General features: G+C 37.5%; 1 protein-coding gene and 1 long non-coding RNA gene across 3 annotated transcripts in view; both read left to right on the forward strand.

Annotated features, from left to right (window-relative positions):
* Positions 1-1,150: 1,150 nt before the first annotated feature.
* FHIT (fragile histidine triad diadenosine triphosphatase) overlaps positions 1,151-25,755 on the forward strand; it is a 521,244-nt gene continuing 496,639 nt past the window's right edge. The window contains exon 1 of one of the 2 annotated variants that reach the window (XM_085072421.1): positions 1,151-1,236. The gene's annotated coding sequence lies outside the window, so the exon portion shown is untranslated. The remainder of the gene's footprint in view (positions 1,237-25,755) is intronic. The other variant, XM_085072423.1, reaches the window with a different exon arrangement.
* LOC146431597 (uncharacterized) lies at positions 21,413-23,575 on the forward strand. The gene is made up of 3 exons (XR_014854655.1): positions 21,413-21,472; positions 23,201-23,370; positions 23,498-23,575. It is a non-coding gene; the product is annotated as an uncharacterized LOC146431597 (long non-coding RNA).

The raw sequence follows: 25,755 nt of genomic DNA on the forward strand, positions 1-25,755 counted from the left end.
GCAGTGGCATCAAAAGGCAATCTTGGCATTCTGTTGGCATTAAGTAATAATGACACTTGATACCACATTCCTGTGGTGGTGACAACAATGTCTTCAATATAAGTGTTAAGGATAAACCATGGTAACTGGAGTATTGCTCATTATTTGTGGCAGTGTTCATGTATACAGCAGTAAGAGTGCCTTGCATTAATTCTTATGGTTCTGGCTCCAGCAAATACATCAAACCTGTCTTTCACACTAATGTTCTTTATTATGTAAAATAAAGTTCAAGGTTTGGGCTTGAGCCCAGCACCTCTGATTGCCTGAAGTACTGGAATAACAGCAATGTTCAGCAACTTCGCTCCCCTACAGTGGATATACTTGAAAGTAACTGTGTAAAAGAGCTTTCTTGGGTATCAAACTGAAAATAAACTCGACAAACCAAAGGCCCATTGGAAAGCTGGCTGTCTGCTCTCACTCCAACTGAACGAAAGCAAGGCACTAACCATGCTTTTTTCCTTTAGGAAAAAGGTGGAAGGAGAAATGCTTAATGGCAGAAGCTGATAGTGGCGCTGGATGTGCTGCTTTGGAAGGAGCTGCTGCAACAGAGGGCCCTGTGTGACTCAATACTGAACTGAAGGAGCTCCAACATCCGTGTCTGTGCCAGGAATTCAACAGCGACATCACCACTGCCTGCACTGGGGCACGGAGTGATAATCTCACTGTTGCTCCATAGAACTAAAAATTAAGGCAACAAGAAAATATGGTAGCACTGCAACTCTTGTCTCCGCTGTGGTCCAAACCAGACACCCGGGGCAGCAGCACAAGCACAGGACACGCACTGCGTGTGACATTATTTCCCCACTTGTAACGACGTGAGCTACTCGTAATGCCAAGGGAAGCGTCCACACAATCGGTGAGATTTTCCTGCGGGCTCACCTCGGGCTCGGCTGGCCCTGGGCACGGTGTCCCTTATCGCCGGGGGTGGCACTTGAGGGGAGAGCCAGGGAGCCTCTTCTCCCCTCGTGATCCTGCTGCGCCCGCCGCACAGGGGAACATCAGCCGCGGCCGGCACGCGTAAGGCGCCCTCAGCACCGCGGCCAGGGAGCCTCTCCCCTCACGATCCTCCTGAAGATCACCCACTGCCCGGCCGGAATAAGGCACCCTCAGCCACCGCGCCGGCAGCCCGATAGAGCGGCACCGCCTCCCGACCCTGCCAGCACGGGCGGGGCGGCGCACGCGTGTCACAGCCGCACTGTAAGTCTCCATTTTGTGTCAATTTCACCTTCCCTCTCCCTGTCCGCGCTGCGGATGGTCCCGGCGGCGGGAGCGGGCGGCGGGGCTGAGGGAGCCGTGCGGGCAGCGCTGCCCCGCTCCCAGAGCCGGGCTCACCGCCGGTCCCGCCGCCCCTCACGGCTCCCCATCCGCCCGGCCCTCCCCGCCGGATGGCGGAAAACCCTCGTGGGGACGTTCGGCGCTAATTAAAAGTGTTTTATTACCCCTGGTGAGCGCTGCTGTGCCCCTCGGTGAGCGGCAGCAATGCCGTGTGGTGCAGCAGATCCATTAATTCCCCAGCAAAACCCAAGGCAGTCATTGCAATAACCAACATGCTTGGATCGCTGGGGCTCTGAGCAATCGCTTGTGTTTACATTGCTGTGTAAGGCAGAAACGCTTAAAGTAATTGTATATGCTTTACGTGATGGATCAAGTGCTTTTATACCGGTTCCTAAATGATTTTGGCTGAACGTGGGTAGGCTGGGTGGCAATGCCATGCACAGGGCAAAGCTAGCTGTGCTTTTCCAAGGATACCATGTATCCAAGGAATAGACTCATACTGCAGATCTCTAATAAGTCATTTAAGAGATTAATAAAATCAAGATGAAGAACAGCAAAAAGCCCCACTCGCTATCCCCTCCCCGAAATAGTCTTCTTGTTGTTGGTTCTAGGCTGGAACTGAAATGTGAGCTTGGGGATTTTCAGCTGGAAGTTGCTTTTGAGGCACAAAACCATCTTAGGTTTAAATTACTTTTGTGGGGTTTGGTGTAATTAAAAATCTTAAATGATTTAACACTCTTAAAAAGAGGAAAAGACAAAGTTCAGTTAAAAGAACAATTGCACAAAATGTCATCTGTAAGCAGTTTTTAAAACGTATTTAATTTTCAAATGTTAGATGTTGCTGATTCAAATAAGAGATTCCAGAGCATGTGCTAAGATCTTAATTTTATATTGAATCACTGAAACGTCTAATGGAAAAATGGCCTTAAATATTTTGCCTTTTTCCTGGGGACAAGATCTCCAATAAATAGCAGGCCCCCTGATTTCATAACTTGCTTTCACATTCCCCTTCAAAAGCACTTTGAGACATTCCAAGTAGTTTTAAATCTTTGAATGACAGCAGAGTACTGTTTCTATCTTTAAAAGTTACATTCTGTGTGCTGGAAAAGAAATTTTATACATACATGCACACAGTTTTTTTCCTGTGTTAGGCAGAGTGCTGGTAAAAGCTGAGTTTAGTTTGCTTGTCAATTCCACCACTTGCTATGAAACCTTTCGTTTATTTCTTTCAGCTTTTTTTTTTCCCCTTGTGAGGCATTTGGGCAGAGATGTTGCTAGTTTCATTCAGTGGGAACTGTTATAAATTTCCAAGCATAGCACTTCTGATGGAAGTTCTAATTCAATCTCTTCAAAATATAATAATGCTAATTTAATTGGTATTGTAGTATTGAGAAAACATAGAATAAATAAGGCAGCAATATGTGAAAGCTGTGGAGCCTACTTGTTTTCATTCATTTATTTATTAAACATTTATTTGATTTGAATCCATTTTTCAGATGCTTTTGTTCAGCTTCTTATAATTTTGTTTTCTTTGTTTTGGTTTATATCTCAGTCCCAGAGCGCAATGAGAAGTGTGTGTTACACAAAGCCTGTAGTAATAATAAAATATTTTAGTTTGACAGCCTTTGAACTCTATGTTTGCAGTTTGCATTGGCTTTGCTAGTGACCGAGTTAACACTTTTACATGCTGGGAAAATTGGAGGATATAGAGATGCTGTAGGAAACAATGGGTCAACTCACATAACCTAATGTTGAACATGGGATTATCCACTTGTCTTGCATATTACAACTGTGTATGTACTTCATAGGATTTGCCCTTTTATAATCCTCTCATATTCATTTTGTCATCTGTCACATGAATCCTTTTGTGAATTTGCAGTAAATTGAATTATTCAGTTTTCTACATGTCATTCTTTCTTCTCCAGTATCTGCAGCTTCAATTATGTCAATTTCATTTATTTCTATTATTTCATATAATTTTGTCTATTTCTGCAAAGGTTGAAAATATTTTCACTTTCCAACTTTGTCAACTGCTCTGTGTATAGAATGTCTATAGTCTTCAGATAAATTGACCACGTTTACTACAGAGGGCCAAATGTTGATATATTAAGTCCCCAAGGAAAATGTTGTTCTAATACAAGAGTAATTCCAAAATGCAAATTGATTACTTTCAAATATTTTGGTGCTGTGTAGACAATGTTTTATTTTGTGCATCAATTTAAGTTGACTGGTATCATCAGTATTTTCTCCTTACTGAAATAATATCTCAGATGTCTGTTTTGCCTTCCTATAGATTTTTTCTCACTTTAAGTTATTCTTAGAGGGTTACATGGTTTTGTTGCTTTGTTATTTCCATAAGCTCTAGGGGGAGATGGACGCTTTAAAGAAAGTCTTAATAAATTACGTTCATTCTTCTTGTCTTTCTCTACTCCACCAGTAATTTATCAAATAAAACTCTTAGATATGTTTGGTGCAATGTGTTCCTTGTGCATCCTTGTAGTTTATAACTCATGTTTTCCAAGTGCAGTGTTCAAATGTGTATATAATTGTATTTTTTTGTTTGCTTGCCTGATTTTTATGTAGTTATTTATTTTAACGGCCTAACCAAATCTTGGCTTGTTACATTTGCTGATAAAATTCCTGCTAGGTTCCTTTGGGAACCAGGGAGGGAAATATGATCATCCCTAAAGCTACAGGACAATTCTGAGTATCCATGGTAAATACTCAATGTCAGAATTTGAAGCCTTTCACTTTTGAGTGTTTTTGTAGTGAAGGAGTTACCCCTCCACATAATAATGTGCACATGAACTATGGAAAATAAAATAAAATTGTGTTGTATGAGAAAAGCAGCTTCATAATCAGTATTTAGAAACTTTACTGATAAAAATGAAATTTGCATTAGTTGGATGTAATTCCCATGGGAAAGGGCTGCATCTGGCCCTGGTTATGACTAACCCATCACCCTCTGTGTCCATACAGTGTTATTGGGACTGTGCAATTAGATTTCACTTGTACTCTCAGAAGCTGATCAGTGACTCAGCTGTTGAAAGAGTTTCTGCACAAGCCCTTAATTAAGACAATTCCTCCTCTCCTCCCTTAAATTCCAAGGCAGTCTGTTAACTGTATTCCTACAAGGAGCAGACTGGAAAGTTGTTGAAAGAGCTCTCCTTCACCAGTGCTTAGATTGTGAGGGGGAATCCCATGCTATAAAAGACCCCTGAGGGGAGGTTCCTCAACTGTAATCCCAGAGGGAGAAATGTCAGAGAAGGAGGGCTGAGGTACCTGCAGAGGGGAGCAGATGTTTGCATAGGTCCCTGCAGATTGTTATGGTAACAGTGCAGAATGTTTCAAATTTATTCAGTGCTTCTAAAGGCTTGCTCCTTTTGGAAGTGGTATGGCTATTCTAGTAGCAGACTTGAAAAATTATAAAGAGGCAAAAAAACCGGTTTTAACCTTTTGGCAATACTAAAAAAAATGTCCTAATTACAAGATGTAAACAAAACTTTTTATTTTATTCAGAATATGTTCTCCTCTCATCAATTTGCACTGCAATACTGAATATTCCCACTGTAACTCATCAGATTTGCATTGTTACACATAACAGCAGCTGCATTTATCTGCTTCACATTTCCAGATACTCCAAAGTACAGATTTTCTGTATTGGCACTGCAGTGATGCCTGTTACTTTATCAAAATAATGCTCTGGCTTACTGCATGAATAGTCAAAAACATTTATATCAATTCTTCCGAACGTAAATGTTTTCTAGCATTAACGTTTGCAGAGATTTAGCAAGGTCTTAAGTCCCTAGAAATCTGGTGTGTCTGGTAGGCATTGGCCTTGGCAGGTGTTTTGTTGTTCAGAAGTCATTGCACACTGACTTGTTGGAACACTTTATATATGTCATTTAATTTGTTTTCAAAATTATTTCTGAAATACTAAAGAATAAGGCTTTAAATTGGCATAGTACTGATGCTTGGCACTAAGTATGCATATTATTTATCCTATTCAGTGTTATTATGCAAATACTGAAAATTAAGTACCTTCCAAACTGTTTTGCTGGATTTGTGCACGAGTCTTAACTGAGAACTAAGGGATAATGAAGGCCTGCTAGAAAGCAGTAGGTAACACACGAGGCTCAAATTTGCATTAAGCTGGCATTAGGACTGAACATCAGTGTTCTGCTAGTAAAAACAATATAATGATTCCCTAAACTGGTAGAAAGTAAAGTATTTCATAGGGATTTTGGATTTTGAAATAACTTTTAAATAGCATTAATGAAATAATATTTTTTCTAAATGGTCACTAAAATAAAAAAGTTCTTGATTTTGTTGTTTCCTGTTGTCAATGTTTTGATGCTTTACCTGACTTTTACTACCTTCCTGATGCTCTCCTTTCAAAAAAAAAAAAAAGAAAAAAAAAAGAAAAAAAAAAAAGGTAAATCATTAATTTTGTATACTTACTCCATGATCTTTTTGGCATTCCCATGAATCAAAACCAGTAGCTTCATTACTTGCTTATTTAATATACAGTAGCAGAGCAGCCAAGCTGACAGTCTTTAGATCCCTCTGTGAAAGGACTTTGAAATTACACTTGCAGAGAAATGTATGTCTGCTTTTTATTTCTTGTGCTGGGACATCTAATGATTTCAGGCTTTCAGTCTCTTTTTAGTGCATGTTGTGTTATTAAATATTTAACAATTATATGGTTGTGATGAATCCTATTTCAGAATAGCAGAATTTGGTTCATTGCAGAGAAGTTTTCAGGTGAAATTTGTCTTTAAAACGTTCAATGTTAGAAGGACAGGGGGAAGGACAGAAGGGAACTTACCTAAATCGAAGCTTTATGAATCTCTAAGTCTTATTTTTGACTGGGCAGATGTTTTGCTGAAGAAAATGTGTAATTTTGTTTAAAATATGGTTAGGTTCACATATTTATGGAAAAAGCAAAACACAGACAAATACAGCTTGAATGAAGAGCTAATGGTCTACCTTACATTTCTCTAGGAAATTTTACCATTCTGGACTTCAGCTTCCATTGCTCTGCAAGCATTTATAGGAGTTGGATTTGAACTGCAGTGATGTTATTATTTGGGGAAGTGTTGATTATCAAACTTCTGTGTCTGTTTGTGGGTTGCTGCAAACTATAGTCAACTAAAGTGTTTGGCACAGTTATCATTACAGACTGGTGTAAGACTGGTTATTAGCCTATTAAAAACTATAATGATTATTTCTGTAATAGCTGTAGTGAAATATTGGTATTATTTATATAAGAATTTATTATAAATATATTTACCATGAGTTGTCCTACTAAGGACTGAATTGGAGATAGGAGAATATGGAGAGTATTGTTGGCTGGCTGAGTGTAGCGATGGAACTATTCCATGTAGGATAGTAAATAGTAGTGGGTGGTGAATAGCTACCTGTCTGCAACTTTGTAACAAAAATCACCATTAGTGTTTGAAGTTATACGAGGCGATACCAGGGGCAGGATTTATATCGGGAAAGATTTAGAGATGGTTGGCTGTTGAAGCAGCAGTGTAAAGGGTCTTACTCAGGATACAGTCTGAGGTACTTGAGGGTTAGACAAAACAGTGCATTTTAGTATAGATATTGTGATAGGAGTAGTCAATTAAAATTACTTTCTGAGGAAGACAAGATTTTTTAAAGATTTTTTTTGCCTAAAGATGTAGAAAATTGCTTTAAAAGTTGAAAAGAAAAGTTCTATTCCATTTGGCAGCTGTTTTTCCTTCATTTATCTAATGTAATGGTAGTTTTTGATCATGTGTGCAAGCATCCATTGTATATTGAAAATAGGAATACGAAGGCAGCATTAGAAAAGATAAAATCATTCTACATTATTTCTTAAATGTTGTATGGTTATTCTAAGACTCACACTGTAACTGGTTCTGTGTTGTGCGTTGAGACTGAATGATGCAACTATCAATAATATTTTCCAATATTGTAAAAACCACCCATTGCACTCGGTGTGATTCACTTGCAAGTGCCAGGGCTGTGTGACTCTGTTTGCAAGGTCAGAATGCTTCACACTGACAGACTGTGCAAGTGTCTGTACACAGTGATCAGCTCCCCTCTCAACCTTCCTGATAAGCTGAATAAATTAAACTCCTTAATAGGAAAAGATGAGGATATCAGATAGCTGTTGCAAAAGACAAGCTGTAAAATTCTCTGTGAGCAAAGGAGAGAGAGAAAGACCAAAACAGTGCAGCAGAAGAGGAATGTGATTGTTGCTCTAATCTGAAAGGGTTGGCTGGCCTACAACAGTTTCAGAGAATGAATCGGTGACACACAAATGGAGGAATGTTGTTCTGGAAAGCTGTCTTGTTCATGATCCCACCTCAACATGTGTTAGCTCTCAGCAAAGCTGGTTTTCAGCACTCTGTTCTCTTGCTTATTGTCTCAGAGGCCATGTCAAATGATACAAGGTTTGCTGACAGTGATCTGAGTGTGGATAAGGTGACCAAATTCTTTAGAAACACATTTGACTCAGCTTGCTGCTCATAAGAATTACAAGGGTAGTGGTGGTTTTACCAGGAAATAGCCAATATAGAAAATTCATTTGTGAGCCATGAATACTTAAAAATTCATATAGTTAATAGTATTTACTTCACATTTCCTTTGTAGCTGTTCTGAGTGGTTTATTAAACTGAACATCTCCTGTAAATACTAAGAAGTGAAGCTTTAAAAGCAGCTAGGCCAGGAGTAATTTGGACTGATGCTGTTAGATAAAGTGCATTATTTGACAAAGCTATGTTGTCCTGTTGCATCCTTCAGTTGGCCAAATACTAAATTAATGAGGATCTCTGTCCTACTCACTGTTGTTTTTTCTCAAAAGTACCAAAGCCAAACTTCAGCTTTTTAGAAGTGTCTTTGTTTAGTCGTATTTTACTCTCATGCTCTTTTCCAGCTTGGGCAGAACCCTCTTGTTGCTGTTGGCATGGAAGGTCTCATTTGATGGAGGTTGAATATCGTGAACCTAAACAGGGCTTTCAGTTCCCCGTGCTAATTACTCTCATTTCATCAGGCACAAGTAATAGAACCACTTGCAGTGAGCTGCTTTGGAGCTTGTACAAAGTAGTTTTTTTCCTTGTTTTTGCCAAGCGTTACAAGCAGTGGTCAGCTTTGGTGGCTGTAAATGCTGTGTAACTCCTGTTGTAACATCTGTCCTTCCACACGGGAAGGTGCTGTCAGCTAGTTCAGCTAAGGCTCATTTGTGTATATTTCTGAGAACTTCTGCTCTTTGTAACTAGAGATTTTTTACTAGTCAGCACTGCCTGTCAGGTTATTTACGCTGCAGATCTTGATACTTTTTAGTCATTATCTCTGAAAAATCTAAGATAATCAATGTAACTGAGAAGCTTTAAGCAGCCACTGCATGCTAGATGATCAAGGAAGCAACTGCAGGCCACTCTTACAAAACCTGATTTTTAAGATGTTTGTGTAAATTACTTTTTTTTTTCTTTTAAGTGTTAGCTCTTCAACTTAATTGAGACAGAAATATGCATAACTGGCAGAAAGGACTTTTCTCTCTAGAGCTGAATTGTGCAGCTTAGCTGGATATTGAGGGAGTAGAATTTCAGAGAAATATTTTCTGAATCTGAGACTCTGAGGGCTATTTAAAAAAATATTTAAAGATGGTTTTATTTTGGTAAAATGCTGCTTTTTTTTCTTTAAGTAGTTTTGTCATCTTTGTGTTACTACAAGGAACCTGAGACAGACTAACATTGTGCAAACCTGATTAAAATTATCTGTGCTGTTTCAAAGGTCAGGTGCACTCAGTGAATTTGCTTTCAAATTATTTTGTTTATTCTGTGTACGTATGCATCTTGAGCTCTATAAAGGTCAGGAAAGGAAATTCATTTTGGAATTTAAACGAAGTTAGGTTTTACTGCTGGTAGCCCTGGTTAGTTTCATTTGTACTAATGAAAGTTGTTTTCCTTTGTTGGTTTTGTTTTGCTGTCAGTTTTATTTTTCTAGTGAAACTTGTTTGTAACTATGAGGTCTATTTGAAGATAAGACAGTATTAGTAATTTTATTTTATTTTTTTCGTGTTTTGCGCGATCTTAAAAACTTAGTACTGTTTGTACAAATTAAATAGTAGTCTTATTCAGGTTTTGGTTTCTTGGTTTCTTTAATTTGTTTGGTAGATTATTTTCCCAGTTAGAATAGTGTATTTAAAGGATACATAGCATTTAACGGTTTCTTGCCACAAATGGTTTAATCAAGTAGGCATGGTGATGCAATTCCTGTAGAATTTATAACAGTCCTGCTTATTAATGTTCAGGTTGAATAATATAACCACAAAAGGATTCGTGTGTGTGTTGTGAAGCATAACTAATTGCAGTTTTCGGTCACAGAACCAGTGACAATTAGTAAGGAAGTGGGCTTCTATCAAATACAAAAGAAACTGCATTGAAGGAGCCTAATTTTTGTCCTAAAAAGGCTGTTATGTAAGTCCCCTTGTGTTCCAGTTCTGTCTCTAGAATGGTTGAAATATTTGTGGTTGTTTGACAAAAGAATTTTTTTTTAATCATCCTTGTAGGAATGAAGAAATTTTCAAAAAAGTAATAATGATTTTTCGCAAAAAAATTAGTATATTTTTCAAAGTTTACATTCACTTGGAAGGTCTTGAGCTGTTTAACCAAATCAGATTTTTCTGTAAAAAAGCATTCTGGCATTTTCTTTTCTGACTTTAGGTCGTGAAATCTGAATGAGGCAGAACATGCTGATTGAATAAACGTAATACTAAAACTTAACAAAACTCTGTTTTAGTGCACAATTTACTGGATGGATGGACAGATTTTGCAGTTATATGAAAGTTTAAGAAAATTGTTCTGAGTCTCTTTTTTGAGTTGTCACAGTCTCTTCTGTGTAGAAGAATATAAATCTCCTGTAGGCAGTTGTGGTGCTTTCAGTAGTAAGTATTAGATGTCGCTGTAAGCAGAGCACTCTGCTGCCTTGCCAAAGATTGGTTCAGTGTGTATTTAACCTGCAGTTGCTTCAGTCTGTGTGGACATAACCAAGCTCGGCCATGAGTAACAAAGGATTGGTCACACAGGTTTCTTTTTAGTTTAAAAAATTGCTTTAGTAAATCAGGTGTTTGCCCAGGCTGGTTGGCTCTAATCTCATGGGGCAAACATATAACTGCTGGGTGCTACTTTGATACACACAGAAGATGGTGAAGCCTGGACTGGGTGCCTTTGCTTGTGGGAGTTTTGCCAAGATGCTGCTCCTGCTTTGAGGCTCTTATTTTTCTTGTCTGCTTCTTACTAATTAGTATAATTTGTAGGCTTCCCTCCACTGATTCATTATTGTTGGTAGCAGGCACTGTCATTTCTCTTCACCTGACTGTTTCCAATGAGAAAGATTTCTGTGTCAGCTTTTCATCGGTTTTGCTGTTTGCATCTTAGTCCATTAATTAACTTTAGTGTATTATACCTGTTGTGAGATGTATCCTGCCCAGTGCTGCAAATGAAGCTGTAGCTGTTAGGCCTTGACAGTGTGATTTAAGAAAAAAAGGAATTAAAATTGGGATACTTTAGGATATTTGAAGTAGAACTTAGAATGTGTTTTATAACAAAAAATTCCAAAAGCCCAAGCATTGTGGGTACTTTGCTAACTTGGAAAAATTTCTGTTAAATCATATGTTACCCTGTTTTTCACTTTCCCAGGTGTCAGGGAAAAAAATTACCTTCTAGTATTGTGATATTAACACTTTTTATGTCCCGTTTATTCTGATTCGTGGCTTGTTTTGAGAAGACTTGCCTAGGTAGGATAAAATCTCAATATGACAAATGCTATAGTAGCACATGTCCGAGCAGTGAGCTTGAGAATCAGAATTAGAGGCTGAGTATCAGGATCTGAATGCAGGGGAATAGAGAAGAATAGCAGGGGAGAAAAGGTGGAAATACTGCTCTTTAGAGATTAATAACACCTTTGGGAGTGATATATAAGGGCTGGTGTTGCACATAATCAGAATTCTGGCTTATATAAATACTTTGGATGCCATCGAAAGCTTCTAAAATTACTTTATTATTTCCTTCCAGAACTGTGTTGCAATATAGAACCAAATTCATATTCATATCTTCCCACATAAAAAAACATTCATGCCATTGAAGATCTTTTAAACTGTGATATGCAAAAGAAACTCTTTTGAAAAGGTTGGGGTTGGTAGTAGATTTCAAGGTATTAGGTACTAAGCATCCTGTGAGATACACTGGGAATCCTAGAATCAGGAATACTTTGTCCATGAACTTTTTTGTTCTTATTTGGTACTGAGACCAGAGCAGTGGCTTTCTGTGTATGGAAATTTAGTGTATGGGTGTGTCTATGCTGTAGTGGGCACTGAGTAATTACGTACTTTGCTGCATTTGCACATTTATTGTCATTAGGAAGCTTATAATGGCTATTTTTCTTGCAGTGTAGGAGTTAACTGCTAATAGAATCTTCTAATGAATGGTTTCAGATTGGTGTAGCTTCATCTGAAAATATATATATATATATTTATTTTAATATGTTGCATTGAATCTGTCTGTTGCCGTGTTGTGATGGATTGTCTCAGCCCCTGAGCTGCCATCAGTTCCCTTGGGTGCTTCTCATTTCTGCCCTGTGTGCAATGCAGGTGACTCTGGGCAGCATTCTGGGACTCTTCCTTTCAGCTTCCTGTGGATGTGGACTGCAAACAGTGGAAACTCCATGTGAACACAGCTGATGTTTTCTGAAGTACAAAGCACACAAGTGCCTCGCTGTTCCTGCATGTTGTGTGTGCACCTGGGGTGGGAAGTAGCAGTGGCTGCTCTTGTCTTGTGGCAACAGCACTGCTGCTTTTGTGTCTGTAAGCTCCTGAGGCTGCAAAGTTGTGGCTGGGTTCTTCCTTGAGCATTGTTCATTCTGTCCATATTTATTACGTGTTTCTGTTGTTATCTGCTTAGTGTTCTATACTCAAAACTGGCTGAATTAGTTTGCATTTGTTGAGTTCCTCTTTATTTTGGAGAATGTGCACCATGTCTTCAGCAAGTTTGAAGAAAAAACTGGAGAATACAAAGAATTAAGTATTGTCAGTGTTGATGAAAAACATAAGTCAGAAAAAAAAATTGATAACATTGTTTAAATAGCTCCTCATAAATGTGTAAGATTCTCATTAGTCCAACATCAGAAGTCTAATGAATATTAATGAATGAGATCAAAGACATTTAGAAATCAAAGCAAGTAAACAACAATTATTTTTAAGAATTATATAAGTTTTTATCTGCACAAAAATATGAATCATCTTAACAGAATGGCTCCATGAGAAGTTTTGCTTGAAAATATTTTTTCTGAAAAATTTTATATTGAACTAGAAAGGCAACTGTGTAATAGAAACCAGAAAAATACATACATCAAAACCTGAAATAGATAAAATGTCTTGAATATGCTGTATTCAAATACCTAAATTCAGCTGTGGAATCTAATAGACTGGGAGTTTGTGCTTGGCCTGAGTCCGTGATCTGAGCTTGACTCTGACTGTCAACACAAATTGATAAATATTGAGAAGGAAATTACTTTTGGTTGTCTCAGACCTTTACTATTTTCTTCTACATTTCTAGTACTTCTGGATTAAAGTTACTTGTGCTGAAACATAAACATAGTGTAATTCTGTTAAAAAAGATAGGTTTACATGTCATTTAATACATGAATGATTTTGATCATCAAATGTCTGAGTATGACCAGAACTATCTCCATCCCATTATCTGCTTTTCCAAATCTTGTCTATAACCAGCATGTGGTGTGAACTGTGTACCACAGTTATTTAATCTTTGAAAAGTATATGCTTGTAATACAGCATGGGCTATTTCAGCATCACAGTATGATGCAAGTGAATCTTCCAAGCTTTAGGGAAATGACTGGAACAGTTTATTAGATACTACTTTTCATTTATCTTTACATTTTTACTAACATTCCTTTAATAATTGTTTTATTCCACTAAAAATAGAAAAAACCCAATTTCTGTTTAAACTGATAATCTAAACAAAGTAATAGGTGTATGAATGAGTTCAGCTATCTTTTATTTTTATTTCTGCTGTTAAAAAACCATTTTATATGTGTATAATCTTTAAAATCCTGTGAGGATTTTAATGTATTTAATCCACAAAGGCCATCATGGTGACATTACTCCAAAGGCTGAGCTCCCCTGGTGCAACACAGAGTGTTGTGCTCATAAAGCACCCACTCGCTCTGGGCAATAGTGACATTATTTGACAGTGTGTGATTCCCACGAACTTTAATGGCAAAGTAGGGCCCGCAAGAGGATCCTTCAAATACTGTCAGAGAAACAGTTCCATTTTCAACCAGGGTATAAAGCTAATGGTATCTAACAGCTTTTAGTGTCACTGCATCAAATTCCTCAAGTAGAAAGAACGGGTGACATTCTGTTCTGAAGTGACCGTATGTTTGACCCAGTTTCGCGATGGTGGTGTCATCGCAATTGTATCTTGCTGCTGTAGGCTCTTGCAGCCTGACAGGCGGAACAAGTTGCTTTAGCTCACAGAGCTCATCTGTCACACTGAGCAGCTTGCAGGTTTCTATTATCTGAATGAAATGTGGAGCGAGGACTTCTCCCTGCTCCCTGCCTATCAGCATAGTCAGCAACCTGCTCACACCCCCAGCAGCAGACTGATAGGAAGTGGTAGAAGAAGAGAGAATAAGAAAACTATTTCCAGAGATGCAAATGTAAGCCGCATTTAATAATTAAAAGGCTTGTGGTTCAAGAATAATAATTAAAAAAACACATGTCCAGGAACTAGATGGAAAGTTAATTTCCAGAGAAGGATTACAATTACCCTATCTGAAAGGAAAGATGGAAAGCTTTTAGTTTTATATTTAAGACGAAAACTAAGAACAGTTTTATAATTCAGTGGAGCAGTGACAGACATCTCTGTTTTCATCATGAGCACTTGCTTAGCATTTAAAATGTTCAACCCTTTATGGAGATTTTACTATATTTTCTAAAAATAGTGTGCCTAGAATTTTGTACCCTTGGCCAAATCTTGCCATAATCTCTACACTCTTTGAAGTTCTGTGATGGGAGCAGTGTTAGGGCACTGAGTTTGTGCAGGTTGCTCTTTGAAGTTCATGTGCAGCTGACTTGGCTGCTTTATTCTTGGAATGACCAATTTTCACATGTTTTCAGAATACTGGCAAAAGATGCACAAACCATAATGCTTAGTAAACACTAATTAGTGTTTTTTTCCTATGTTAAGCATAGGCAGAATTTTTTATAGCCTGTTATGATAGGTGTAGTTTTTAAAATGCTTTTACTAGAGTAAAATTTCCAAGTAAAACTTACCACCAGCTGGTTTCTGTTTGTTATAATAATAATAATGATTGTGGCAATCCACAAGTAAAATGATTCACATGTGGCACATGTCAGGAATGCCCTCTGGTATTTAAGAATGAGATTGAATAAGACATTACTAACAGGTTTCTCCCCCACTATAATCCAAGTGATTCTGTACAACATTATTCAGAAGGAATACACCAGTTCATATTTTCATCATGGAAATGATGAGCTGAACCACCGCAGTCTAATGAAAAATAGGACTATGGAATGTATGGCATATGTATGAATTAGGAAGATATTTATATCTTTGGGCTTCACAGCTTCAGTGGAATAGAAAGGGTCATTCTGTGGTGATCGATGGATATGTGGTGAATTGCACAAGATCTGAGAAAATGAGGATTGCATTTATCACATCTAAGGGGAGTGTCAAAGTGTGTGTCTGCCCATAACCCCATCAGTGGTAAAATGATGACAATGTGCCTTGGGGAGATACCAATCAATATGACTCTTGTAAAGCTCAACAACGGCTGATGCCATTTCATCTGTTGAGTTCTGGATTAGCTTAGAGAGCTACAGAAAAAAAGAACAAAAGAAAGAAAAACATCAGCTTTGTACCCAAGACCGGCTTGGAAAAAGTTTGAAATAAATTTCATAAAAATGAAATGGGACGTAATGTTCTAGGTTTGAAAAATTAGATAGAAATGTTCAGCTGAATTTTGTTCAGATGGTCATTATAGAGAGCACTTACACACTACATAATCATTGAGAGCATGACACAGAACCAGACTGACTTCTGTTGGTCTTGAAGACTTGATATGTAATGAACTTCCAGAGTGCAGTTTGTTGGCCTCCTTAAAAAGAAAAAAAAAAAAAAAGAAAAAAAGAAAAAAGAAAAGAAAAAAAAGTTGATGATAATTCATTCAGAAAGCCCACTGGCTTGCTCAACAGAAATAAATCCTATGATTTCTGACCAGAACAAATCAATGGCAATATCACAGATGAAGAATATCCAAAACAAGCTCAGAAGTAAAATGTGAGTGAACAGGAACATTTTAAACAGCTGAAAGCTGCTGCTTCTGTCACGAAACCCGTAACATATAAAGGCTAAAATATGTTTTATATATTGTTTTCTTTCTCTCAGTAAAAACTCTGAAACCTGAATCAGATTTTCTGTGGACAAGAGAGAGGGATTTCTGAGGGAATAACCCAAATGCATGCTGATAAAAACATGCATATATAATGTATACAGGCACACTTAAAATCCCTCTAAATATTTTCAGTGGTAGTGAAGAAAAAAGCACCTGAAATCTGTGGTCCTATTTCCTAACTCTGAAGTTCCTAGCTACAAGATGTTTAGCTTTGTTCCTTGACTTCACCTGTTTTTGTTGGAATGGGTATCTTCCTCCTTATGTAGCCAGATCTTGCTAGTCTAAGTAATTTGAAAGCCCATTATAATTTAGGTGCAATTCTGAAATCAGAAGAGGAAAGAGGGTAGACATGGGAGTTTTTTTGGGAGCAGTAATGAACTGCAGGCAAGAGGTAATTCTATGTCAGTTTTTCCAGGAAAACTGAAGGAAAGACTCCAAAAATGTTGGTTTTGCCAAAGGTGTTTATAATTGTACTAAACTTATATAAAATTGTACCTAGGGCTATGAGGGTGATATAGGTTCATAGGTTCTGATCTCTAGAGTAAAGATAAGAAGAGATCACTGAAGTGTTTCATTTGATCTCCTGTGTGGGGAATGTAAATGTCACTCATTTCCCTTGATGCAGGCAGGTGATGTGATCGGCTAAAGTGGATCTGCTGGAAAGCTTGTCTTCATTTGCAGACACTGAAAGGCTTGAGCATCCCCTTCCTTTGGTAGTTCTACTTGTTTGTTAATCATCTTCCAGATTAAATTTGGGGTTGTACAAATTGATCTGTTGTCTATGTTGAGTTGTCTCGCTGACATGCAGGGCAGTCCCCCTCAACTTCAGAGGAAATTGGGACTGGCCAAAATTGCTTTAGCCTTGGCTCTCCTCTCCAGGTACAAGACTGCTGGATGAGTTCAGTGTTAGTGACCAAGCAATGGTGCCATTAAAGCAGTAGAGGGAAGCAACATCTATGAGTACAGATTTTTTCATACAGTAGTAGCTGAACAAGATCAACATGATTATTAATGTAAAGGCCAAACATTGATGTATGTATTTATTATCCCTTTGTAGCCTGAAGTTACAGAAAGATGATACTCTAAAGGTAAATGTGTTTCTTGCATTGCAGAGACAAACATTGCCTTACACCCTTTGTATTGCACTCACAGATCTGAGTGCAGAGATTAAAGATTGAGCTGACAGGACAACTTCTTTAGCCACCTGGCTTCCCTATCAGACAAAAGTGCTGAGTGATAGAGGGAAAATATAAAAAAGTTGATGTGCTGAGGGTCTCCGAATCTTAGAGAATAAGTGCTGACTTCTGCTTTGTTCACAGTGGTTAAGTTGTGCTGGTGTAGTTATGTTTGCAAAGATTAATGCCAGTGTATTTAAAAATAAATGCACTGGTCCTGCGTCTGCTCCCTAGATTAATAATGCCAGGTGAGAAAAACAAGAAATTTGAAAATTACTTTTTAATGGTTCTTCTGAATTTGCGTGAGGCTTGTTTATGTAGTAGTATGCATCAAGCATTTCAATGGAAAGCAGGAAATTAAGATACATAAGACTGCATAACTGTGGATTTTTCACTGTATTAAGTGGATAAATACCTAAAATTAGGTCGCAGAGCATAATAGTTTGTGTGTAAAATATCACAATAACTTTAGACTTTGAAGATAGTTCAGCATTCTGTAGTTGCTCATAAATGTGCGACTTAATTGTTCTTTGATTAATAGTTGAAGTAGAAGTAGGGTGGGTTTTTTGCTAAAAAGAGATTGGATAATACATCAGGCAGCCTGACAGAGACCCATTTTCATCAATAAGCTATTTTGCTGAGATTCAGATATACCATAATCTTATATTTGTTTCAACAACTTCATCTTTTCATTTTCAGATTTTTCTGTTGTCACTTTCAGAAAGTTGAACTGTGATAATTAAAGCAGCCTGCAACGTAAATGAAAGATGCAGAAATTCAAGATAGTCACATTATGCGGTGAAATTTTAATTGATATGAATTTGTGTTTTATAAATTGTAAATCACTATGATCAACTGTTTAAAGACCGGTTAATCAACAGATTTGTATAGCCCAGAAGAAGCAAATATATGCTATGCTGTGGTGTGAGTTTGCTTTTTTTCTCTTCATGTTTGCATATTATAACACGGTACATTAATTTTTGATATATATAGGCAGTTCAGCTGTTAATAGGTAGAAGAATAGATAAGAAAAAAGAGATTGGAGCAAGCAAATATTTCTAATGATTAAAATTATTTTCAAAGGAAAACATTTAAGAGAAGCTAGAAAGTGCAGTAATGTATGTGGCAGCAGCACTCTGTAGGTTTACAGCTGTTTGTACCTGTCTAATCTTTTTACCTAAAGTTATCATGTAAGTGTGGTGTTGCCTGCCCTAGGTGACCTTGAACCAAATAACCTCCTTATAATTATCTTTAATTCAGATAGATTTGACTTCCATTTTATACTCACACATGCACACACCCAGTTGTTTCTGCTGTTCTTTATTTGGGAACAGAGGGAAAATGTCTCTTCGATCCCTCGCAGTGCCTGCATCCTTTAGGTGGCACATCTGCACAGCTGCTGTCAGATGCTGTTACCTGCATTAATTGTCAGACTTGCTTTTCCTTGGAGAGATCCTGGCAAGAGGAGAAGTGTGTGGGGACGAGGAGGTGATTAATTCTGCCCTAGTATGAGCACATTTCTTAGATGCTCTAGTCCATGTAGATAGAAGCTCACCACACCTTTGTTGTGAACTGGTGAATACAAGCCAGCTCCGTCCCGAAGCTGCTGTCTCATCCCTTTAGCTCTGTGTTAAACTCAAGCTGCTATGATTTGCCCCTTAGCATCAACTACTGATCTGGGTTTGATGTCAAATTAAGAGGATCATGCAGCTTTTCTTTGGATTGAACAGGCAGTTCAGGTCTGTCCTTAGTATGTTAGTGGGATGTTAAGCACGCAGGCTGGGTGAGCAGAAAATGGCAGTGAAGCATCTCGACTGTGGAACCTTGTCCTTGGCTGTAATGGAATTGCACGTGGTGATCTCTGTGTCTCGTTGTGATCCTGATTGCTTTGCTTTTGAGCCCTGAGCAGCCCTGGTGAACTGAATCAATTTATCTTTTCGTGAGAACATGTGGCTTGAATTCCTGATTCTCTGGGCATGTTTGTGTTGGAGCTTAGCCTGGATCCACATAGAGAAAACAGGAGGACTGAAGGGAACTTGGAGAAGAAAGGAATGAAGGGTCTTTCCTTCTGTAGTTCTGTGCTCAGTTCAAGTATTCAGCAGAGGAGTGAAGAATTGTAACACTTCTCTTTCTTTTTGGAGGCTGGTGGTCATTTTCTTTATAGGAAATGTATACTTAGAATTGTTTAAGTTAGAAAGACATTTAAGATCATTGAGTCCAACCATTAGCCAAGCACTGCCATTAAGCCATGTCCCTACGTGCCACATCTGCACATTCTGTATGTGAATATAGGATGCTGATATACTTAGAGTGTATGAAATGTGGGATGTGCTTATCATGTCATTGAGAATTAAATCTATGTACTGGCAGTTTGAAAATAGTCTCAGATTTCCCAGTATTTAAAGAATGGAGGAGGAGTGAATAAAGTAGGAAAAAAGAATAATAAAATAGTAATCACTGGCACATCACTACCTGGCAATAGCAGTACCATTTATTAGGTGGAAAGATGGAAGTGTTCAGGAAAAGCAGTCCATTTGCAAAGCAGCACACTATGTATTCACATTGTTTTACTGCTTGCACTGCAGTGGACCTAAATTTGATCAAGTATCTTTGTCATTGAGAGGCAATAAATGTTTCCCCACTAATTGTTTTTAATGCATTTCTTTTAATTTATTGTGGACCTGGGAGCTGGAAACACTGAAAGTTGCTCAGATTTCACAAAAGAACTGGAGCAATTTTACCTTGAAACAAAACAGGAGTGTCCAGTTCCTAGGGGAAGAAGTGTGTTCCCTGAATGCATTTGTATTTCAGCAGATTAATTGAGAAATGGTCTGTTTTCCAAACCAGCTCCTTCATACACCTGAGATTTTTAAGACAATTTTCTCTAGTAGTTATTTACTTATAAGACGATTGATTTTAATATTTTTTTCTGGGACAGTTGTATATCAGAGTTTTCAGAGGGTTATAAAGATATGCTTTGAAAATATAGTTGCGTTGAACAGCATAGAGTTAGTTTTTAAAAGTTACCTGAATTTGGAAGTAGCTGACTTTAGAACCCCGATATGTCCTGTAGAAAGCAGCATGGCAGAATGGGAGTGGGTGGTTAATATGTCCTTTCTAAAGAGAGAATATTTGTAGTACCAGAATACCAATTACGTTATTGGCACAACGGAAGAGCAGAAAGGCGATTGCCTGAATTAAGGTGACATTGGGTGTGAGTGTGATCGAATTTAAGTTCCCTCTTACCAAACACAATTGGTAAGCCCTTAGAATCTCCAAATAAATACTTGTGCTTTAAGGTCAGTCCAGACCTCATGGATTGCTTTTCCTTTCCCTGATAAAAGCAGATGCAAGCATGCCAAATTGCTTTGCTCCAGCTTAACCTCAGCACTGTTTGAATTCATAAATGCTACAAAAGGAAAGCTTATTACCGCATATAACGGTGAAGTGGAAAAATGTCATGCCTGCCTAATCTATTTCCTGGGAAGGGGAGAAAAATCTTTTTATTCTTTTACTAAGACCTGGGGAATAAAGTAAGGACTGGATGTGATGCTGATAATCAAGGATTGTCTTTCATATTTTCAGTGGATGTCAACCCTATATTTTCTGTTGTTTCTGATATATTTTCTCAGAAATGAGACAGTAAAGAAACTTTTTTCTGTATTGAAGTAGAACACTATATTTAAATAGTTTTTTTTTTTAAACTTATTTTACTTATTTTTTACTATTAGCAGCTGTTTCTCTGAAGCTCTTGGTTTGAGGATAAATTGTTCAAACACTGGCATATCATTTAGTAGATGAAACAAAGCAATGCTGCGTTTGGGCTTTATATGGTAAGTAGTCTATAGCAGTATTAGAAATGTCATCAGTGGGAGCTTTGCTCTGAATTGATAACAAGTACATAGTTTAAAATAACTTGGACAAGAAGAAAACACTCCTAAAATAGAGTGCTTGAGGGAAAAGTAGGTTTTCACACTGTAAACAGTGTTCTTTGAAAGCTGTGAGAAGGAAAAAAAATACTGTAGCACAGTACAGTAAGTTAAATCATTACATTAATTGAACATTTGTCTATTTGCAGTGGTTTTGTTTCGTGGGTGTCAGTAAGATGACTGGTTGAGAAAGGAAGTAAAAGGCAAGTAGTAGCGAGTAAGGTTCAAAACAAAGCATTTAACATTCATAGGGTGTAATTGTGGGTAATGTGTTAAGTTCACTTTCCTGAATGTGGTTTAGTGGTTTAAACTACTACCTGTAATGAACTTAGTAAATCTACAAACACAATTTTTTGTAACAATATGTTCCTCAGGTTTTAAGTGAGGATGACTAAAATCTTGTGTTGTATCAATGAGTCTTACTTTATTTCATCATAAATGTTATGCAAAATTTTACTTCGCTGTGAAGCTGAAATTCTGCATCTAACAGGTGTTGAATCCTTTTCTTTCAGAGAATGGTGATTAAACCTGAACGCTTCTCATTGTACTTCTTAGCCTGAAGTAGGGCAGGTATTTCTTAAGCCATTTGGTAGACGGTCTGTCAGCCCAATGAAATATTGACAGGATTTTACAGGACGCAGATGGCAGAGGAAAATGTAGTATTTCACTGCTAGCAAGAGTTTTTCATTTTCTTTCTGATGACAATCCAGTTACTAGGTTGCTGGTTCTCTCACAAAACGTAGCGTGTGGCTACCTAATTAGATTGCTTTAAAGCCCGTTGGAAATGCCAATGTATTTCTCATAATCCTTTTGCCTTTGGGTTGCTGTTGTTAAAGGCTAACTTCTCAGTCTTGGGAAAAAGGCTTGTTCACTCGGCTAAACATGAAAAATGCATTATGCTTGATGTTCTGCTTGATGTTCTTGGTTAAAGTATAATGTGCAACAGAATTCTCTCTATACTGTGTCTCTTGAAGCTGTAGCTGCTGGGCAATAATGGCAAAAAGATGTTCAGATTACAGTTATAGGGACTCAATCATAGTTGGTAAGAGATTAAACTTTAATAATTCAATTAAAGCTTTTGGCCCAACTTTTTAAAAAATAAGATCAGTAAAGAAAAAGCTTTGTCTGGGTGAGTGTGCGTTGTTTGACACTGCAAACAGCATTGTCTTTGCATAGCATATTGCATGTACTGCACAGGCAGGGTTTGCATTTAATAAGGTACTTGAAGAAAGTGGAAGTATTTTATTTTTTTAATGTGCCTTAAAATTGTCCAGTAATGAAACCTACATATCCAAGGCTTCACCCAGTGAAAACTGCTTTTAACTGTTGAAAAGGGAACCCACACTTTTGTGTGAGAGCAGTAAGACTGAAGTATGGTTTTAGGGAATTGCTTATTTAAAGATACTCAAAGTCAGTAGCAGAGAACTGAAGTCACCAGGAAGATTTAGCAAAGAGCTTTGAATACTTAACAGGAAAATGTGACACATTCAAGCCCCTCGATTTCATGTAGCCTCAGGGTGAAAACAAAACTAAAGTTTGATGCCATTCAGTTGTTTTGAGAGCAAAAGCACACTCCAAACTGGCATGTATTTATTGTTTTATTGGAAACATTCTGAAGGAAAAGCTACCAAAATGCAGCATCATCCCAGCAAGAAAATTTTGCTAGGACTAGATGCAGGGATCGTACATGTCACCGTAGATATTAGGCACCCTTTAAAATAAGTCAATTAGGAAGACTATCAAAAGGTTAAGGCAAATCCATTTTCAAAAATACATTCTTGATCAAGTGCTTCTGAAATTGCAGTATTGAACTCTTAGTAGAAATTAAATAAACGTTTTACTTTTGTCTTTCATACTGTGTACTGTCAAAAGAAAAAGCTGCCTTAATTCTTCAAGAGTTTCAATTTATAGCTTGAAGTTGTAATTTTCATTAGTGCTGACTAGGTTAGGCATTATTCTTGGTTATTGATAGTAGATGTGTATTTTTATTTGATATTAAAGTGTAATATCAAAATAATCGTAGTACTGCAAATGCCATATTGTATGTTACAGTATTTTGGACTTAAGAATTGAAATTTATAACAATTTTTATCGAAGTTGCAGCATTTTGTTATCACTAAATAGTTCAGTGACTACTCAATTCTACAGTAGTCCAACTGTCTAACAAATTGCTCCTCGTTAAGTGATTTTAATCTTTAAGCCCACACCACATTTTTGTATCTCAATCTATTTTTCTCCATCTCTTCATTTTCAAATTTTTCAAAGAATTTCTTGGAATCTCTGCTAATCTTCTCAAAGAAATCACATGAGCAATGAAGGTAGAAAATAACCTGTTTGTTCCAGCTGCTCTCCTGGGAATACCATGTCTGGCTGAACCAGTCTCAGGTGGACTGAGCTGAGTGATTGCAGGGAGTGTTCAGGAGTGACTCCACCGTGCAGAAACTCAAACTTGGGTTCAGTGCCACAAGGTGAGGATGACTTTTGGCCATGTTCTTGTTAGGAAATGTAGTCTTTCTGGCATTTCAAATGTTGTTATTCATGGTTAGAACAGAGAAGCTGCAATAGCCAATGGACTCATATTTTTCCCAATGTCAGCATTCTGTATTCTGCATGAGGAGCATAAATTCTCACTGTAATTCACAGGAACGGTTTAAAATATAGGCAAAACTGTTAGGTAGGTAAACCTGCTTGTTTTCATTATAATGAAAATAAGATGTTCAGTAAGACAGTGGTAATCTGAACCTATTATGTTTTATGCTATTTAAATCAATACTTTATAAACATTTGTTTTAGTACATTCCTCTAGTTAATGCTATGGTAATGCTCATCCTTGCTGCTGCCACTGTTTAAATAGTTTTACAAGCTGAATTTCTTACAGGAAAAGCTTTGCTGACTTCCAAGCCTGGACAATGCTGAAAAATCCTAAAATGGACTTGCCCATTCCTTATGTATTTAAAGACTCATGAGAAAAATAAAGGTTTAGTGGTGAATACAGAATATTAAGTTGACTGGAGAGTGTTAGAATGTATTTTTTTCCTCTTCTAACTTAGAAACTTAATTATTTTTTTCATTTTTTCCTACTTGACAAAAGCTAATTTAAGCAAACCAGATTGCACATTTGAAACATACAGAAGTTTGGTCCTATTTATTGTGTATTGTTCCCTGGGCAATCTTGACTTCCCCTCATAGGACTGACAGATGCCTAAATGAAGAGATTGTTCTTGTCAAGGGAGGCACTGACACAAATTCAGTTGTCCGTGTTGTTGGCTCTGTCTGATGTTGTCCCTTCTAATGCTGCAGAACAAATCACCTTGCACAGGGTAAGCAACGTGCCCTGGCTGCCTTTTATTGAAATCTGTTTCTTCTGATCTGTCATGTCATGATATCCTGTTTGAACAGTGTTCTTGAACAGCCTTGTGTTCAAGCCAAACTTTCACAGCAGTTTTCTCTTGCAGTGATCTCATAAGCAGCATTTGACTGTGGATGAGTATCAAAGGGCCTATTCACTGCAACATGAAAGGCTTTTACCTGCTGTGACTAAACCATGTTAAATTGTTACAGACATGCAGGTGTATCTGGTGTTTGCAGGAGTGTTTGAGCGTAAATACCTTTGTTCAAGCACCAGCTAATGAAACCAACAAACTTGATTTGTCTCCTGCATGAGAATTAAAGAAACAGATTTATTAAGGAAGATCTTGCTGAAGGAGCACTTGCTTCTAAAGAAGTTCCATCTTTCCTTTAGATTATATTACGTTCACTGTATTTTATGGGTCTTCTAATTGCATGTTGTTCAAAAGAGATTTACTGTAAACACTGCATAGCATGCTCACAGTTGTATTGAAAGAGAATGTGATAAGCTATAGCTTCATTCAATTAATTAAATACCTCCTGGCTTTGTTAGTGATCAGAAAACTTGACAGCAGTTGTATTGTACTTTCACCTGTATATTTTAAAGAAGCTGTATTGTAAATGATACAAGGACTAATCTTTTGCTAGAGGGGTACCTTCTGTTGCGCTGCTGACCCTTATGGTAAAGCTAAAAAAGGCAGCTCTGGTCATCTTTTCTCATTATCAGCTGCCTAATTAAGTATTTCCCTATGCACATTGTACAATAAAGTCATTTTGTAAAAGTGAGGGGAGGAAAAAGATGCTGTTGACATGCTTGGTCTAGGTGAAAAGGTGTTGGGAGAGGAAATCTGCTCTGCAAAGGAGGAAGAAGCATTAGTAGTTTCAAAGAGAACTTTTGGAACAAATACAGATATAGGCTTGGGCACTTTGCTTGGGAGGAGTTGGTGTGAGTGAAAACTTAAAACCCCATAATGATCTACGGAAGCTCTGTCAGCTGTAGTGTTCAGAATACCATATTTTGAACCTAAGTTCTCAGAGCAAGCTGCCATGGGTGGGGAGGAGGTGAGCACTTTTATTAGAATTGCACTCTAATAAAAGCTTTTCCTAGGTTTTTAGAATAAGTAGGATGTACTAGGGATGTGAAAATGCCATGTTTGCTTGGGAATGCAGCTATTCAGAGCATCCTGGAGTTTTTTTATTACAATGACAATGTTTTTAGTATTTTGGTAGACACAAAGAGGTGGAAGAAACAGAGGCAGATAGAGTTATCTTCAGTGAGATGAACTAGAGTTAATAATGTATTACTCTACTGGAAAAACTCTTTTGAGAATTTTTTCAGAAGATATTTTGATGAGTTCAGAGAGAAGTTGGTGGTATCATTAAATAAGTTGACAACTTCTGTAATCAGCTTTTTGGTATTATAGCTCAAGGGAAAGTCAATAAACTTTGATTCCCAGCATTAATGTAATTATTTTGATTTTTTCCCCTTTTTTTCTTTTCTGGCT

This window comes from Lichenostomus cassidix, chromosome 12 (genome assembly GCF_008360975.1).
Source record: "Lichenostomus cassidix isolate B80296 chromosome 12, HeHo_3.0, whole genome shotgun sequence".
Lineage (NCBI taxonomy): Eukaryota > Metazoa > Chordata > Aves > Passeriformes > Meliphagidae > Lichenostomus > Lichenostomus cassidix.